The sequence below is a fragment of the Diorhabda carinulata genome, chromosome 5, assembly GCF_026250575.1.
Source record: "Diorhabda carinulata isolate Delta chromosome 5, icDioCari1.1, whole genome shotgun sequence".
NCBI lineage: Eukaryota > Metazoa > Arthropoda > Insecta > Coleoptera > Chrysomelidae > Diorhabda > Diorhabda carinulata.
Genome location: NC_079464.1, coordinates 22983039 through 23003343, shown reverse-complemented (window position 1 = coordinate 23003343; position 20305 = coordinate 22983039).

Genomic DNA, 20305 nt, shown 5'->3' with positions numbered 1-20305 from the left:
TTAGCACCCAATGATTTCTTTTTATTTCCGAAGATCAAAAATAAATTGCGAGGTCAAAGTTTTTTTTATGTTTTGGAGGTACATCAATGGGAATGGAAAAATGTTTTGACAATTGGTACAAACGCATGCAAAAGTGTATTGATCTCAATGGAGAATATTTTGAAAAAGAATAAAGCAATATCCAATTATTTATATTTGTTTTTAGTTATCTATCTCGAAACTCAAGTAGCAACCATCGTATATTTTCTATTTTTAATCAGATAGAGGAAAAATATTATTTATCGCTGTAAGTTGTGAAGTATATTTTACCGAGTGTATGGTAGTACTGAGGTTTAGTGTCAAACATCTTTTTCAATTATAATCAGGAGTTATCAACTATTGTGTCGTCCTCTCGTCAATCACTCGGCACTGTGTACTATTTTATGCTAGTCTATTCACAGGTTAGAAGCTTGTATTGAGAAACTGCGTCTAACACGAAGAGGTTCTGCGTTTGCTTTTTGTTTTCTGTTGCACTTATATTATTGCTTCTTATTATATCTGCTTTGCTATTACTGGAAATCTTTTATGCGCAATAAACACAACTCATAACTTCTTTTTCTTGACGATTTATCTAGAATTTAGGTCCCGTTTCTATGAGAATCAGTTCAAAATAACATAAACAAATAGACGTTTCGACCTACTTCGGTCTTTATCAACTGATTTGATATATTTGTTCTATTTTATATTTGGTTTCAAAATGAGAGTGCTTTTAGTAAAATAACAATCTATTTACCTTTAATATGATGAAACCCACTTAATAGAAAAACTACCCGTGAAAGGTTATCTTTATAAATAATCAAGCTATTAGGCTTACCGAGTTAGTATAACATTAATAGATTTGAACTTGGTTGTACGAACACTGATCAGGAGATGGTTTTATTTGAATTGTTGAGATTTCAAATATATGAGAGGTACGTTGTAGGAGTATTCACCTTTTAAAAAGCTAAGATCAAGTTTTTGGAACCATTGCTGATAGTCATACTGAACTGTTGTATGTTGTTCATTCGATGTACTATTGCGAGCCCGTTTGAAGACTTCGGTAAAAGTAAGTTGTAATGTATATTCAATGCCGAATCCAATCGAATTTGACATTAATATATATCCGTACCTCGAAACAATTGTACAAAAGCTAGTACTGAACCGCTGCACAGAGTATTGACAGTAGTTTAGAAAAATTGGAGTGAACACTTCCAATAACTGATGTAATGATATGAAGCAATGAAACTGTTGATATAAAATATAAATAGAGTTGGGATTTTCTTCGATATAAATTTGTAAAACAACTTTTCCTAAAATATATTCATCTGATTATAATCATCTTTGACGGAGAAGAACCGCAAGAAGAAGAAGATATAGGAGAATAAATAGAAAATGGAGGAGGGGGAGAAGGAACCAAATGGGAAAGAAATCTTAGAACAGATAGAAAATTTGGCAAAACCATAAGAGTGCAGCAGAAAATGAATTCCCAGTAGAAATTATCAAATACAGCAGGGAAGATATACAGAAAAGAATATGCAGAATAGAAGAGATGGAATAATGGAATAAAATGTCCAATATTATACCATTTCACAAACGAATACAACGAGTACCAAAAACGGATAGTAGTAGAATACGAAGGAGGTTTCGAGAAAAAAAGAGGAACAACGAATCAGATATTTACCCTTAAGACGATCATAGATAAAATATGTAAGTGAAATCTAGGCCTTCATATTATGTTCAGAGATTGTGATAAGAAAAAATCTACCGAAAAATTTGAAGATTTGTATAATAAATACCGATCAATAGCAAGTCATATAAAAGCCCAAAGAGTAAGATGGTTGGGGCATACTAAAAGGATGATGGGAAATAGATTTGTAAAAAGGGTAATTTAAGAATAGGAAGGAAGTACAAAAAGGAGAAGAGGGAAGAAAAAATCGTTGGATGCAGTTTTAAAGAATATTGGAGAGGTAGAACCGAATTGGAGCGCAAAAGTACAGAATCTCAACCTATGGAGAAGAATTGTGAAATAAGTTGAAGACACTCGAGAATAGAAAAATTATTCAAGTGCCTTAAATGCCTTTAATACTGTAAATATACGATTTTATTTTATCATATAATAGAGAGTTCTTGGTTGCATTGGTTTTATTGTTGCTATTTGAAGGTAATGATAAAAACTTTATTTTTCCTAGTTATTCAGGGAAATATAATAATAAAACAGTAGAAGGGACAAAGATTACTGTAAACTACGGAGAGCTTTAAAACTGACAAAAATTATTTAATTTATGTCGACTTGGTTTCACTCATAAGCGCAAAATTATTATCACAATTTTTTATTAATTTTTGTGGAATAAAGATTCTATTTAGGATTGTTGATTCTTGATGGAGCAACCAACGTATATGATAACTTGAAACTTCACGAAAATACTAGCAGAATATTATAAATAGTAGCAACAGACCAATTTTGTTTAGTTAAATTCAGTTTTGCTTACCAGCAGTTAATTTAAAATACAATCCTTTGTGTGCTTGTTTTTAGCATCATATATATCTGCATTTGAATTTTTAAATTTCAAACACATGTGAGAGTCTCCTCAGATTTGTACATATTTTGAAGAGAGCATACAAAAAAATAAAGATAAATCGTCATTTTTTCTTAAAAGATTTCGTAACACATGCAGTTTGTAGGTACATCGATATCTGTGGTAATCGATAATTATTTACAAATGCATTGTTTCCCAGTGAGTTTAAGGAACGATCTGTTTACTGCTATAATTTAATGAACAAAGATATGTTTCTAATAATCAAAAAATCTGTCTAAATCTGTTCTAATTCGTGAGGTTGATGTTAGTTACGTTCTACTCATGATTTTTGTTTTGTTTTGCTGGATATGCTTTTTTTCAGGCAAATTATGTTCTTTGACCTACTTTGAATTGTTCTGAATCTACATTTAATTACAGGGTGTTTAAAGGTTTTTATTATTACATTTTTCGACATTCAAATGAATAAGAAGTTCTACTTACGAGTATGTGTGCATACAAATAAAAATTTCCTCGACTTATAGATTATTCATATAGATTCAAACTAGAAATATTTTTAACTAAACTGACAGTAGTTTGGATTTATTTAAAAATGAAAAATCGCTTTGTCCGTACTATATATAATCACTTTTTTACTTGACCATTTTTTTGTTTTCCTATCTGATAAGGTTTTAATTGGATTAGTTTTCTTTTGTTATTTCAAGAATTTCAAGGTAGATTTTGGTTCCACTGTACTCACATAATTGCGTTTTGAAGTTTAAATTTTGTTTTTCTTGTATTGAATAATGCCTAGACGTAAAATATCTGTGGATGAAATAGATAGAATTTTTTGTATTATTGAAGCAAGTAGTATCCAGAGAATTACGCAGAGTTATCAGTTAAAAAATCTATTCACAACATATTTGATTCAATTTTGTTCGTATACTGCATTTAGAACTTAAATGAAAAGGGCTGCTACTTAAAGTTTTGATATATGGCAACACTGATGTGAATATATCAAATTTGACAATGCCATCATAAATTCTGATATTTTTAATAGTGAATGTACTCAGAATACGTGTCATATGAATGTTTACAGATACTTTAAACATTAATCTCGATTAAAAAATGGAAATATATCGCGCACATCTTTGTGCGTTGATTTTCTGACTTTCAACGTGGATAAAAACAACAGAATTGTGTCGATCAACTTGCTTCGACTTTTAGTGGTGAAGTTCCATGTTGAGCCATCGTCTGTCGCTGGTTTTCCGAATTCAATCGTGGCAATTTACTACATGATCAACTTTGTGAAGGTCGTCCAGAATCAGCTGTTGTGCCAGATAACATCGAAGCTGTGCGTGAGCTGATCGTCATGTGACACACCCTGAGATTGAGGCGTACTTGGGCATTGGTTCCACTCCCATACAATCATAATTGTGTGAATATTTGGCTTTTTAAAATATTTGTTCTCGTTGGATACCTCAAAATTCAAATGCGGTGATTCATAAGAGTTTATAGATCGTGACAGGTGACGAATCATGGATCTATGCATATGAACTCAAAAATAAACAATAATCTATTGTACGAGTCTTTCAAGACGAGCGAAATCTAACAAAAGCTGTTCGCGCACGAAGCACTTCGAAGCAAATGGTCGCCTGTGTTTTCAGAATAACTGTCATGTCACCACCTTTCCATCAGAGCAACGTAGAACGGTGAATTCTGAATGGTACAATAGCATTTGCTTGCCAAAAGTGCTCGGAAATGTCAGGGAAACCAATCCTAGAAGACGAACCATTCTCTATCACCACAGTGCGAGCTTTCACATATCAGTTCAAATAAAAACGTTTTGGAACAGTAAAAACATCGAAATGATGGGTCATTCGCTATAAAGTTCTTGTTTGGCACCCAATGATTTCTTTTTATTTTTACAGATAAATTTTGAGGTTTTTCTACACCTGAAGAAGCAGTTGATGCGTTCAAATACTTCGACAATTGGTTTAAACGCATTCAAAAGGATATTGTCTTTTATGTGAAATATTTTTAAAAATAATAAAGCTATATCTAATTATAAATGTTTGTTTTTATTTGTCTATCTCAAAACTTAAGTATCAACTCTCATACTTCGAATATCAGATTCAATTCTTTTAATAATGTCACGAATAAATTATGTTAACATGATATTTCTATATTAATATTTATTCCTTGAACTATTTTATGACCACATTATTGCTTCTCTTTTGATAATTATTACTTTGTCAACATTAATGTATACGCTTCAAGACAGGAAGAATGAATGGTTCAAAAATTTTTATTATTCTGTTATACATTCTATAGTTGGTACTTCATTAAACTATTGCATAGCAATATTGAAGTTATTCTCTCCAATTTATTACAAGTTCAGGTTAATAGCTACATTAAGGTTATTAATCAGACTGAAGCTTCACCTTCGCAAAAGAAAGCGTACGATTTTTATGTTTCCTTTTTCAAACATGTGGTATCAAGTGTGACGATAAGGTTGAAAAAGTTACTTTGAAATTACAGTACGGTCTCTCAGAGTCTATCACGGTAATAAATAACGAGAAAAAAATGTTTAGTATCGCATATTATGGCAAAGCGATTAATATAGAGAAAAGAATGTGGTTCGACATATTAAGGTCTAAAGCCGGTTATAAAAGAGATGTGATCTATTTTTCAGAATTAAACTCCTCCTGAAATATTTTATAATTGCTTTGATGATGAGGTACCACTGAACATGTAGAAAAAATTTTCAAAAATGGGACTAGATAGGAAAACTTCAGCTTTTTATCGATGTTTTCGAATTATTCTTTTTAATTTCTGCTATATTTTACCATCAGAATTAACAGAACAAAGCGACGGCTGGAGAGCTTTATTTTTATTTAGAAAATATATGAGAAGTGTAGAATCAAAGATGGAAACCTTTGTTGTAGACAAAAATAACTCAAAAACGTGGAGACAAGATACGCATAAGTGAACAATTTTCAGTTGAAACTAAAAATGACAAAATCCCAAACAGGGTACAGTATTAATGACATGATTAGTTTTGAGCCTAATATGCTTTATTTTACTTCCAGATCCTTTTTGTTTCACTGGTTTTTGATATTATTTCAGCCATTACTTGGAATGTGTATTATTGTTCGTCTAAACAAAAATTGCGCTTTTTAAATTATCTGTGAAAATTGAACAGTTATTTTTGTGACCTAGTTACCACAAATACGGAAACGAAAAGAAGCCGTGATTCAACTAAATGGAAAAAATGTAATGAAATGGCCAAGGTAAATTGATTACTTTTTATCTGCTATGCCTCTTCATCATATTAAGATTTTCATTGATTCGCTACTAAAGTTTCCCAGAATATCCCAGATGTGGTTATAGTACAAAATGGTTTGAAGGTTGATTGTTCAAGATGACTGATTTTAATAACTTTTATAAATGCAAATTCTTCGTCCAAAAAATAGTACTCATAAACCAATGACTAATTCTGTAATTTGTTATGTGAAAAGATACCTGTAATATAATGGGAATTTCAAAACACATAAAGGCTTTTATAATCAAGAATTGCGCAAAATCCGACACATTACCTGTAAGTTAGGTAGAGGTGGGGCCACAAAATGATTAAAATTTATTTAAAAAAGAGTGTCTAGTCGCTAGTTTACAGGCCAGTTTAATAGCATTTAAGTCCATTGTCGGTTAGTTACAACTCGCCGGTACGTAAATTCCGACTTGAACGAAAAAATAATACTTATTTTCATCATGTTTTTAAAGCAGTAAATAAAAATCAAGCTATAAATTACCACGAACTTATGTTTATTCTACTAGTATACAGTATTATGAAAAAATTAAACTCTGTCACGATCAAGACAAAAATAAGCAATGAAAGCTAAAGAAAATTTCATAGAGGTAGAAAGAGAATGTTTTCGTTAATTATTGAAACAAAAACAGAAAGACTAAGATATCGTTTGATTCAACAAAAAAATATCAAATTAATCCGTATGTTATTTTTGGTAGTTATATTCACACAAAAAAATATAGTGCAGCATTGCTCCAAATCTAAACCAAATTATAATAGTGAGTACAGAAAAAGGTTTAACGACCTCTTGGGGAATGAAGATATTGAGAGTCCAACAAGAATTTTGCCATTAGTCGCAGACGACTGCAATTACTTTGAACAAAAACACTGTTATGTTAGAGCTTTCTAATATTTCTTATTATTCGATTAAGTGTAAAATTATTCCATGATTTTGAAAAATACATAACATTTTCTAGTAAATTTAATACATTAATCATACTTCTCATGGTAACTAAAGCAAGAATTAACGATATATTTTATTTCAATAAAACATGTTCAGCTTCACATCTTAATAAATAGAACCACATTATTTCCTCTATAGTAATTCTTTCTACATAATAAGCTATATTAAACATTATCCTTGTTTTGTTATTATCATAATACATTGTAAGACATTCTACTGTAAGTTCAATGCAATACGATCTTCACATCCTTGCCCTCACACTTCAGTTTACATGGACGCATAAAATGAAACAAAAATAAAACATATTATTTTGCAATATTAAGTTTTTATGAAAATAACAGCCCTTATTAAGTTTGTAATTCAATACCAAAGAAAATATAATTTATATGTTACTAATTATATTCTACCAACATGCCAGTTTATGATAACCATCAGAATGTAATAAAAAATAAAATGAATGAATTTGAAATCGATCCATGAATTTGACGATAGTTTATTAATCTCCCTTTTTAAAAATAACGTTATTATATCTGAATCTTATTTCAAAGATTTGTAGCTCTATCAAATTGTAAAATCAAAATGTAAGCGGCCAATATAAAGATATTATTTATGAATTAATCAGTAACAAATAATTTCCTGGCGATTTCAAATTATTTGTATCAATTTCGCAGCACGTGGCAAAGCTGTACGTGTCCTTTTCTTTCTCAATAATACCTAGTATATAGATTGTATCTGAGCAAAATCTTTTATATCTTCCATTCATCATCGTAATGCTGTTGAGTTTGATGATTTTGGCAACCGCAGAATATTGTATAATGTACGAGTATATGTTTCATAATGTCAAGTATATTAATAATATGAGGAAATTTTCGGATATTCGCTTCTCCAAAAATTACGTGAAACTGTACAGAAAAATTTATCATAAGACAATAAAGGCTCGTAATGTTTTTGGTGGTCCATTGGAATCATCTAACAAATAAGGCCTATTCATTGAGCATAATCTCTTCTTCACTAGATAACCTTAATAATTACTTTGTGAATGTAGCCAAATATTTTTCAAATTCTATAACTCCTTCTCACGATCTCACGATAAATACTCATCTGGAATTGATGGACTTCCAACAAAAACCTTTTCAAGTCTGCCCAATTGCACATTAAATCATCTTTCTACTTTAATTAACGTTTCATTTCAAAATGGCACTTTTCTCAATTGTCTTAAGACGGCTATAATTATACTTCTGCGTAAAGGAAAAGATAAAAGTTCAAACATCGAATTATCGCCCAATTGCACTCCTTCCCACGTTATCTAAGATCAAAGAAAGATTGGTCAAAAAGAGGCTTTTATCATTTCTGTTTAAATATAAAATACTTACTACCCTTCAATTTGGGTTTTTAAGTGACAAATGCACAAATGATACTATATTCTCCCTCTTTAATAATGTGCACTCTAGTCTAAGCCGCCTTCGCTCCACTGCAACAACTTTTTGTAATTTGTCTAAGGCTTGTCTAAGTCAGCTTATAAGGGTTGATACAACGATGCCAACTTGTAAGTCAATAGAATCTGGAGTGCGCCAAGGTTCAGTACTAGGCCCTATTTTGTTTCTTCAAGTTTTATCATATAAAAATACATTGCAGCCTTTTTTATTAGATAATACCATTGACGTCGTTGAATCTGTAAAATTTTTAGGGTTTGTTGTGGACAATTCCTTGAAATGGAAGTTACATATTGCTTCCTTATCTAAGAAATTAAGTTCTTCCTGCTTTGCGCTGAGATCAGTTTCCGAAGAACTGAACTTATCCACCTCCTTAACAGTCTATTATGCCGATATTGAGTCGCATCTCCGATATGCCCTTCCCTGGGGTACGTGTGGTGCGATGTGCGACGCTGCGATGATTCTGAGCTGTGTTTGTAAGAACCGTGTATTAATCATTTCACTTCGGAATCAAAACAATCATCATATGGTTGGACGACAGCTGGTGGACCACGTATGAAGTTACCAAAGGCACAACAGTCAGCTGGGTTATGGCTTCAGTATTTTGGGATGCGCATGTAATATTGACTATTTCTAAAAGAGAAAGACAATCAATAGCGAATACTACACAGAGTTGTTGGATCGCTTGATTGCAAAAATCAAAGAAAAACGGCCTCGTGAGGTATGGAAAAAAATACTGTTTCACCAAGACAATGCACCGATTCACAAGTCGATGGCAACGATGGTTAAATTGAACGAATTACACTTCGAACTAATCCATCCAATTTATAGTGCAGATCTGGCACTTAGTGACTACTGGCTATTCACTAATCTCAAAAAAATGCTCGCCGCAAAGAAATTTAGCTCAAATGAAGGAGCAATTGCTGAAAATAAAAGGGTATTTTGAAACAAAAGACAAATCCTTCTACAAGCACGGCATCGAGAGAGGCGTCGGAATGATTGTATTGCTTTTGAAGGAGATTACATTGATAAATAAAATCTATTTTTGGCAAAAAATGTTTTTTTCTTAGTTAGTCACACAAAGTATTGAGTGAACTGTTATATTTCGAAATTAGATTGATAATTATATGAAGATAATTTCCAGAATTTTTACATTATAAAAGATGCTGCACAAAAGTCGCGAAGCTTTTATCATCATATGAAATAAAGAAAGAAAATTTTTTTATGTGTGTTCCTTCTATTAAATAGATACTCATAAAGCATTCTAGAAGAAGTGTTTGTTTTCATATGGACTTATTGAACTGAGGTAACATTTGGAGCATTTATACAATTTTCAGACGTAAAATTCTCCAGTTCTCTGAAGTGCATGCGAAAAGTAAATATCACGTTTATATAGTTTCTAAGTTATATTGCGGCTGATGGTAATCAATGAAAAAAGTTGACGCGCGGTCAGATCTGACAGAAACATGAGTATAATAAAGTCAACTCGAGGCACCCTGCTCAGATCTCGACAAGTTTCTTTTAATATAAATATAATTAATGCTTTCCTTTTGATTTTCATGTGATTTGATTTTCGTCGGTGAGATAAATGGTAATGAATTATTTGCAGAATTTCCTACCACGCTGTGAAAATTCCTTTAACAAGTTTTGATTAGATGTCATTCTAGAAAGTGCATTAATAATCAAATAAAATGAACTATCTCTCCTTATGATCTTTATAGAACCATAATTGAAACTTATTTCTTGTTGTGAATCAGATACATAATCACGATGCAAAATAATTGTAAGCTAATATAATATAATATTACTCCTTTGGTTTTTTGGTGTTTTAGATTGTAATATTTGGATAACGTATTATGTCCTTTATGACTTATACTAATATCATATTTATTGAAATAATTCGATAATTGTTGGAAAAGTACTTGTACATATGGCAAGGAAAAATGTTTTATGTTGTTGTTTATGTTTTGTCTCAGTTTTGTTTTTAAATTGATTGAGGTATTTGTTTATCCTTTTCTTTAATATGTTATTTATCATTTTTTCCGTATAATCATTTTCTTTCAATGCAGTTTTTGCTTTTTGAATTGCTAAGCATCTAAATTCAGGATCTGATAGTTGGATAGATCTATATCTATCTATCTATCTATCTATCTATCTATCTATCTATCTATCTATCTATCTATATATATATATATATATATATATATATATATATATATATATATATATATATATCATATATCAAGTGCCTTGTACTAATTGTGACGCTGCCTACATAGAGCAAACATCTCAGTATTTAGAAAATAGACTAAAAGGTCATCAATACGATAAAAAAAAATAAAACTGCATCAACAAACCATGAAATATCAAAAAATCATGAATTTAATTATAAAGATTCGAAAATTCTTGAAACTGAATCTAATACACGAAAAAGAGAATTTTTAGAAATGGTTCACATTCATAAGAACGAAAAAGCTATAAATGATAAAAAAGATCTAAATAATTTAAGTAAAATTTATAACACTATTTTATAAATTCTAACAAATTTAATATATTAATTTTAATAAATTAATTTTTCTTGTTGGAAAAAAGTTCTAAGTTGATTTTATCCTTATCCTGATATTCATGATGAAGATGATCTATAGATCAATATAAATAAGCAAATTGTCAGTGTCAATATAATATTTTAATAAAGACTCAAAGAAAAGTCGAAACGTAAAAATTCATCTTTCTTTTGAAAACTATAAAAAAAAACTCACTTTGAAACAGAAGAGACCTAAAATCAAGAACATTTAGATGCATTTATATATCAAAAGGTCTAAGAAATAAGAAATTGGAGAAATTTATATATATATATATATATATATATATATATATATATATATATATATATATATATAATGAGCGCTCTTTTATTGGGAACGTGACAAGGAAACACCAAAGTGGACTAACTTTAATATATTTTCCGAGCCTTCGAATACTTATGTATTCATCGTCTGGGACTGAAATTATGGTCAAATACAATATTAGAAATATGTATAAATTTATGACAATAATAAAATTTTACTTACAATAATTATTGTATAAACTTTTAAACTCATAGAATAATAATACTATCAAAAATCACCGAAAAATTAATTAATTATTGTAAGTGAAATTTTGTTATATATTTATATATATTTCTTATATTATATTCGACCATAATTTCAGTTCCAGACGATGAATACATAAGTATTCGAAAGCTCGGTAAATATATTAAATGTCTCAAATTGATGTCGCAAGGACAAAGGCGGCTCGGAACTTTATCACACTAATCAATCACCCTTTATATATTCTCCCTATTTTCATATTATATATAAATCGCTATGGAATTAACTGTTATATAAATATCTATTCAAATAAAAATTGTGTGTGTCAGCTCCGACTCACGACTGGAGTTTACTCCTTAAGTTCGATAGTCTAACCAGACGCAAAAAGAGTTTATTTAACTTAAAAAAGATTGATAAAAGGGTAAATTTGTTAATTAATGAAAATAATATACATACATAAATATATATTTATTCAATTTATTCATTTCATATACATTTATTATAACTAATCGACGAAATATTTTACATTAAACTTTTTACAATAGTCAATAATCTCGATAATTCATATTGGGTTGATTATCTAATTTTATGTGTTGTTTTCAAATATATATTTATATGAACTACATCGATAATTATTAAAATATTCAATAAATAAAAATTGCACATGCTCATACTTATAATACATGGATTATAACGTACCTTGCAACCACGTGTTTGTTAGATGTTCCGGTAATATCATCTACACCTCTTTCTGCCATAGTTATTTGAAAATATTTTCAGTTCACTTTAGCGGAACACAATGATAAAAATTAAAACCTCACAATAACATTATTAATTATTGATATTTATAATAAAAACAGCAATATAAGTATGTCGACACTGACAAATTAGAAAGTTATGCATTATAGGGTGCGCAACAAAAACGTAACGAGGTCATTCATCGATAGATTTTACTCCTCACATTTTTCTCATACCGGGCCCCTTATATATGCAAATCGATTCTTAAGGAGTAAACTCCAAAAATAATTTTATTTTGCGTTTTCGTTGTTGTATTTTACTTTAGTATTATTTTTCGAATTTGAATTTGCAGTCATGAAGTTCTTTTATTTTAATGAAGCATTCCTTATACCTTAATAGACTATCCAAAACATAATCTATGACAATATTCAATGAAAATAATTTTAGGCAGGCATATTTTCCAGATTAGGAGCATATGCTTTCCTACAACTTTCCCATAACATATATGGTGACCATTATCACATTAAAAACTCGCCCTCTACGATTTGCTCTAATAATTGAAATCTATCGATTATTTTCCTTGCCCGAATATGTTTATATGCACATTTTACAATTTTAATAGACATTGTATCCTGTATTTTATGACATTAATTGACAAATCTTATTTTTTTTTGTTCCCATTTACTGGTATTTTATGTGAAAGCACCCTATTGTCTTTACATATTTTCTGAATTTATTCAATTTGCATAAGTATGAGTTATAACCAATTATAAGTCACCATATATTCTCGGATAAAATTGAAGAAGGTAATTCGACATTACAAGTTTCTTCATGGATGTCTTTTCTGAGTGTAAACATTCTTTCGTTGATATGTTTTTCTTTTATTTGAAGGCTTCATCTTCTGAACATTTATCAGATTTTTGCTAGTCTCGAATTTCATTATAAATTGGTTATTATGGTTTAATAAGCAACCATAAACTTTCACGACCTCATGTGAATAGTTTAATTAGTTCTTTAGGTGTAAAAATATGGAAATTTATAACCTATTGGGAGTTGTTTGTTCACATAAAGCTTACAGTTTGTCCTAAATTAGGTGTTAATTATTTTCATGTCTTTCCGATATGGAATATCTCGGATCTATTGTGAACAGCTTTATAGTTGACGTGATCTTTTATACGCCCATAAATAGCTGTATTTTCAAAGATTACCACTTCGAATTAAACAAAATTTAGTTAATATAATATGAAATAGAAATAGATAAAATGAATTTCTTCTTACGATACATAAAACATATTTAAAACTTTTTGGAAATTCTTATGGCATTCACACAGCACGTGTAAGTGAAATAAGAATAATAAGTTCAGATCTAAAGCAGATAATACCAAAATAAACCATTCGGTGGAACTTCACGGAAGACGCGGTATTTGTTAGGTATTTTATACCGAGTAACAATTCAATGTGGTTAGGTTAAACGAATTGGTGAATAGGCATGTTAATCACGGACTTGTGATAGCTAAAATTTTTCATATTTCTCTCAAAAAATTTCACAGTATTGACGGAGATTTTGAGTGTCAATAAATATCGTCCCATTTGCATCGTATGCACCCATAAAATCATTGAGGACAGGTTTCCTTGAATATAGTTTACTTCATACTTAGTTTATAATCATTTCGAAATTTAGTGGAATATATTTTCTAGCTCAAGTCCATTCTTCTTTTCATCTGGGTCACATTATCTTGCTAAAACTTTTGCAGGTTTCATATTCCTTCTCTGTAGACTCCGGAATTGTGTAAAAGTACAAAGTGCTTACTTCCAACATTTATTATAGTTTTTTTTTTTGATAAGTTGTAGGATAACCAACTAAATGTTTCTACATTTAAGTTTTTTCAACATGATATTCGACAGTGTGCCGTTGAATTAGAAATATTTGATTGTGTTTTAATACCTCCTGTAAGTTTTTTCAATAAATAATTATAATTTATGATAATTTTAATCAAAAAAAGTCAATTCGTCATGCGATACTATAATTTTTGTCACAGTACTGTATATTTTGTCATTTTTAGGTATTATAGATTTTAAATTTTTAATAAATGTTATAACGTATGTAACAGACGTTACAGACGCTTTAAATTCAATTCTAAATAATATTTCAATTTAATTTTTGTCAAATTTTTAATAAGTTAATGCGTACAAGTTAGGTACAAGTATATATAGCTAACTTGGACGGTTCGGTTCTCAAAAACTGATATTGTGAATATATTTAGAGGGCAGAATATTGCACTTTCGACCATTTATAAAACAATAAGTGAAGGATTACCATGCTCAAACCTTCCAAAAAGTGGGCCTAAAACTTTTACTAATGATTTGTGGAATGTTCAAAAAAAAAACAAATTCGGAACATCGAAGAATAAAGAGCTGCACGGAATTCCAATATGCTGCTATGCATAAAGAAGTCATCACTTCACAGAGAACAGAGTTGTGATCATGAATGACGAAAAATATATCTTATCTTATTCAGAAATTAAAGGTAATGATGGATTTTACACATCTCATGGCTAACATAGAATTTTCTCCCAATGACGTGATATATAAATCCAAATAAAAATTTGTTTGTTTTAGTCTTGTGAGCCATGTCCGAAGAAGGCATTTCATGTCTTTATGTCGAGCATGTGAGAAGTGAGGTGTTGGATGCACATATTCATACAGTCCAAAATTTGTTGATGTTATTAATAAAAATTATCCCAATTTCGAAATAATATTTTGACTGGATATAGCCTCTTTTCATTACGCCAGAATGACCAGAGATTGGTTAGAGGCTCTCAACATACCATTTGTACCAAATGAAAATAATCCCCAAAGGTTCCCCGACATATTGAAGAGTTTCACGCTATATTCAGTAGTGAATTATATGATGAGGGCTGTAAAGCCGAATATGAGTAACAGTTTCGACGTAGAGTATTTAAAAAAATTCGCGAAATTGACAATGTCCAGTGTTAAGCAAAAATTACGCACAATTGAAGTAAATAGCCATTTAAATATTATTTAAATTGTGTATCTCATTAACAATATGTTAAGAAAAAAGTTGTGAATAAATGAATTGGTTACATTATTTCCTTGTTTCAAAATTGCACTACAAATTTTTTCCTAAAACTTTTTTTTACATACGTTTCCATTGCGAAATTTATGTGTACATCTAATAATAGAAAAATATCATACAATTTTTTTCTCATGTTTAATTTATTATCTGACTGTAGCTTTTTATTTTTGTTTCAAGGTTTTACCCTAACTATTTTATAATAATAATATATGCGGTTATTAAGATCTCTAATGTATTTAGTAATTAATTACTGTTTCTCAACAATTTTCAGGTGTCTATTACACGCATGTTCCAATTTCAGACTTCTACAAAGTTAGGATCATTTATTTTGCAGATGACCGACATTTGAATATGATCAAAATCTAAAATATGGACAAAGGTCTTTTATTAGCCCATAATTAAAATCGCTACTGGCATCGCGGTGAATTTTTAAGAAGTATTCTAAAATGCTGAAAGTAAATTGGTTATGAACTGATTTCGCGCTTCTTTCTAATTGCCCACAAATAAACTAGTTATCCACTACAGAAACTGTTTTTATACGAAACAATTAAAAACTTTGTTAACGCGAGCGTAGGTGCCAAGTAACGGGGCAAAAAATAATGTTTACTACTCGAATACAATCAAAGAATACGATAGTCCATGAGGATTTGATTGAACTGTTAAAGTGCAAAATCTTTTTTGTTCAAATATCATCAAAGGGATCAGTTCTCGTCAAATACTGTGTTTGTACAGAGCGTACTTACGATATAAAAATAGATAGTGTGATTGATGATGAAATAATTTGGAATAAGGCACTGTACCTACTTATTTATAATGCTGTCCAATCGTTCAATATTTGAATTCTTAAATAAAATTGATGATAAGTTGCTCAAAAAATGCTGATGAGAAAATGTTCTTCAATTATCGATGTACTTTCTATAGTAATGCATAATGTTGCTACCTCAAACAATATACTAGACGCATAGGCTATCAGTAAATTTTTGTCTGTTAGACATTGTGACATAGCCGCGGAAATGCACTAGCATGATTGGTGAAAAGAGTATATCATCAAAGTTTGAGTGTATTGAAACCGGAGCTGTAGTTTTAGTATCTTCTGATTCTAGGAATGAGGTTTCATAATCAGACTGAAAAAGAAACATCTTTCTTAAGGCCAATTTGTGTTTATAAGTGATAGGATTGTCGTATATGTAGAGAATATATCTCTAGTTGTTAATTAAGCTGTAATGTTTATTGACCTCTGGAAAATTGGAGGAAATTTTTTTTTATTATTCCATTAGTACACGTTTCTTGAATAGCTATAGCAGAAACGTTGCAACTCTTCCATCAACATATATCTTCTACATACTATCTTCTTTTATCAATAGAATTTAAACATAACAACGTAAGATCGATTGTCTTCTTCACAAGACCAACCACAAGACATACCTAAGTAATAATTTTTATTTACAACTATATATGCAATGTTGTCATTACTTACGTCATTAAAGGTTCGAAAGTGTCATATTACACACCTCTACTTACCGCCCTCACTTCCTTCCCTCTAAAGTATTGAGATCGTTAAAATTTTTCTCATTTATCTAGTTGAATATTTTTTATATTTAAAAATATAACACATTGACAAATATAATACCTATTTAATGGCATTCTGTCGTTTTAGGAAGGCGTTGGCCTTTCCCATGCTTCGAAATATCAGTTTTTTCTTCAATTTGTACCATCTTTCGAATCATACTGTAGATTGCCCACGAAATAGACGCTTCTTTTGCTTGGTTTGTTTTCCAAAATATGCTTAGAGTACACGTTCAGAACTAGTATTCTTCGCCTTTCTTTCTTCGCGCCACTTCCTATATAATTCAATAGCTTTTAGGTAGCGATGATTATTCTGAGAAAAAGGCCTGGTAATTTTTTTGTTAATTGTAATATTTTACCTATGTTCGGATGAAACAAAAATTTATTAATTTTGATCGAAATAGTTGTAAATAAAATAGTATACAAACCTCGGTAGGAAGTTTGATTCCTGTCTCAAGATCATAACTAACCTAACCTAACTATATCTAATCTCTCGACAGTAATGGAATTATTTCCACCTCGGTGTGTAATATACTATTGTTTAAATTAATAGTAGTAATCATAAAAAGGCACAACGATATAATTGACGTAACCTGATTAATTTACCGTACCAAAAGTTAAGTTTGTTGTTACCGCATTTTGAGGTTATGTCTATGCTCCGTTAAAAAAAGATGATGAACCTGAGGGAACTAAAATGGCAGTAAGGAATATCTTATATAACATGTATGAACAAATTAAGTGAATGTTCTTAATTCTTGGATTGAAGTCAGCTTACACTTTAAATAAAGTAAAATTAGGATTACACATCATAGTGTGACTTTTTACCAGTTGCTGAAATTCTTAGAAACTGGTAATTCAGTATAAACTTCATTATAAATTCAATATAAATTTTGAGTAATGTTATAAAATACAAAAAGTTCTGCATATTTCTAATTTGAATGTGATGAATTCTAGGTACTACATGAGCTGATTTCCATCTGAGTGTAAAGTATGTTTTCTACAATTATATATTTCAGTTTCCTAATTTTGATTTTGAAATAAGTTTACGTCTTTTGTTTTAAGTTGATAATTTTTCATCAGATATAAGAAATTGTTCTATTGTATAATTTATTTGGTATAAATATTATATAAATTAGAATATCAAAATTTTGTGTTCATGCAGGGCCAGATTAAGCTTGGGGCTTGGGCGGGGGCTATAGCCCCGGGCCCCAGGTCCAAGAGGGCCCCATCATTTGGAAATCATTCTGTATTTTTTGATGTGTTGATACCACAAATCTAACGTATTGATATTATTTTGTGAATTTTTCCGGGTTTTCCAATTCCTTAAGGGGGCGCCGTCATTATTTTAGCCCCGGGCCTTATAAATCTTAATCCGGCCCTGTGTTCATGTTTTTTAGTATGAAATCAATATAAAATAAATTTGTGCCTATATTGAGAAATTAAATGAAACAACCAAGTTCAATAGTAAAATTCTAATTTTATCAATAGAGACAAACAATATAGACAAACAAAAGTTTCTTCATAGTATAAACAGTTTATAGTATAAGGGTGATTCCGTTCTAACTGTGATTTTTTGTATTCAAAATTTCAAGATTTTAAAATTTAACTTTTCTAACTTTTTTATGCATATTATTCATCTATTTTACTGTAAAAATAAAACTCTAAGAGGAATTTACTACAACTTCAAAGTATCACGAGCAAGACACAAATGTCGGATTTTGAGTTCCACGGTACTGACTCATTTATCCACGGTACTGACATGGTAACTTAAGATATTAAACAACAAGTGCATCAATTTTCCTCAGTTTGATCATAAACATTAGAATTTATAAGGTAATTAGTTTAAATCATTTGTTACGACAAAAAAAATTAATAATTTATCGGTAAATTCTAGGAATGGACATGACACGGTACTGACATGGTAACTTAAGATATTAAACAACAAGTGCATCAATTTTCCTCAGTTTGATCATAAACATTAGAATTTATAAGGTAATTAGTTTAAATCATTTGTTACGACAAAAAAAATTAATAATTTATCGGTAAATTCTAGGAATGGACATGACACGGTACTGACATTCAAGTGATGTAGTATAAGTTTTCTTTAAGTGGCAAGTTATATTGTATAAAAATAATGTTTAAATATCTTAAGAATTATTCAATTAACACAAAATTTTTATTAATTGATTATTAATTATTTTATTATATTAAAACAGATTTTTATTTTAATTCTATTTTTCTTTTGATATGTTTATGTTACTGAATCATCTAAATTTTCGGTCACTATTGATTAAAAATCAGTTTTTTTGTAGGCAGATAAAAATTTGACGTTTCGACCTACTTTTGTCTTTAGCAAAATATGACTTGACACTGACAATTAGCGTATTTATATTAATCAATAGATCACGACCATCGTGAATATCAAAAGAAAAATAGAATTAAAATAAAAATCTGTTTTAATATGTTCTTATGTATGTTAAACATCACCTTTTCCGTGTATTCGATTCCGTTTCAACAATTTTTGAGTATCTTCTGTGGTTCGTTAATGCAGTTTTATCCTTTTTATTGTATTGATGGCCTTTTAATCTATTTCCTGAATACTGAGATGTCTGCCCTATGTAAATGGCGTCACACTCATTACAAGGTATAAGGTGATATATAATATTACTCTATGTTTTTGGGTGTCTTAGATTTTAGTATAGTGAAATATTTGGATAATTTATTATGTCCTATATTACTGAGACTAATAGAAAATTTATTGAAATAATTCGATAGTTGTTAAGAAAGTCCTTATACATATGGGAAGGAAAAATATTTTTATGTTTATTTTCTGTTTTGTGTCTTAATTGATTATAATATCTATTTATGCTCTTCTTGAACATATTATTAATGATTTTTTCCGGATCATTATTTTCTTTTAATTCAATTTTTGCTTTTTTGCTTTCTAATATCTAAATTGAGGATTTAATACTTGGATAGCTATATTATTGTGATATAGGATGACATGAATATATTGGGACCTAGTTAATTTTATTTAATGTGACATCAATGAAATTGATTTTATTATTTTATTCGATTATGATTTTGATTTTTTTTATAATAACATATGCATTTTTTATTTACGTTTCCAATTTGTTTTTTTTTTGGTACAGCAGTAGTGCAATCATAACGGAAAAAGAATGGGATATTTATATTAATTTTGTAGATTGCCACAGATCTTCCATTACTGATTGTGTTATAACAATTGATATGGAAACTCCCACAGCACATCTATCATTTTTTTTATATAAATAATTGTCACATTTGTAGTACGTTGTTGTAAGTTTTTTTTTAGTTTAGTAAATTCGTTTTGAGATTTGTCTGTATATTCTTCAAATCTGTCCCATTTTTTCATTAGTATATAGTTACAAATATAACAGTAATATTTGTATATACAGAAAGTACAATTAATGAAATAACTAAATATTCATCAGGAATTTTTATATTTTTAATTTCTTCTTTGTAATCTCATGTATTTTTAATATAGTATTTGTTTTGGTATGAATTTCTCTAAAAATATTTTTCAAATAATCAAATGGGG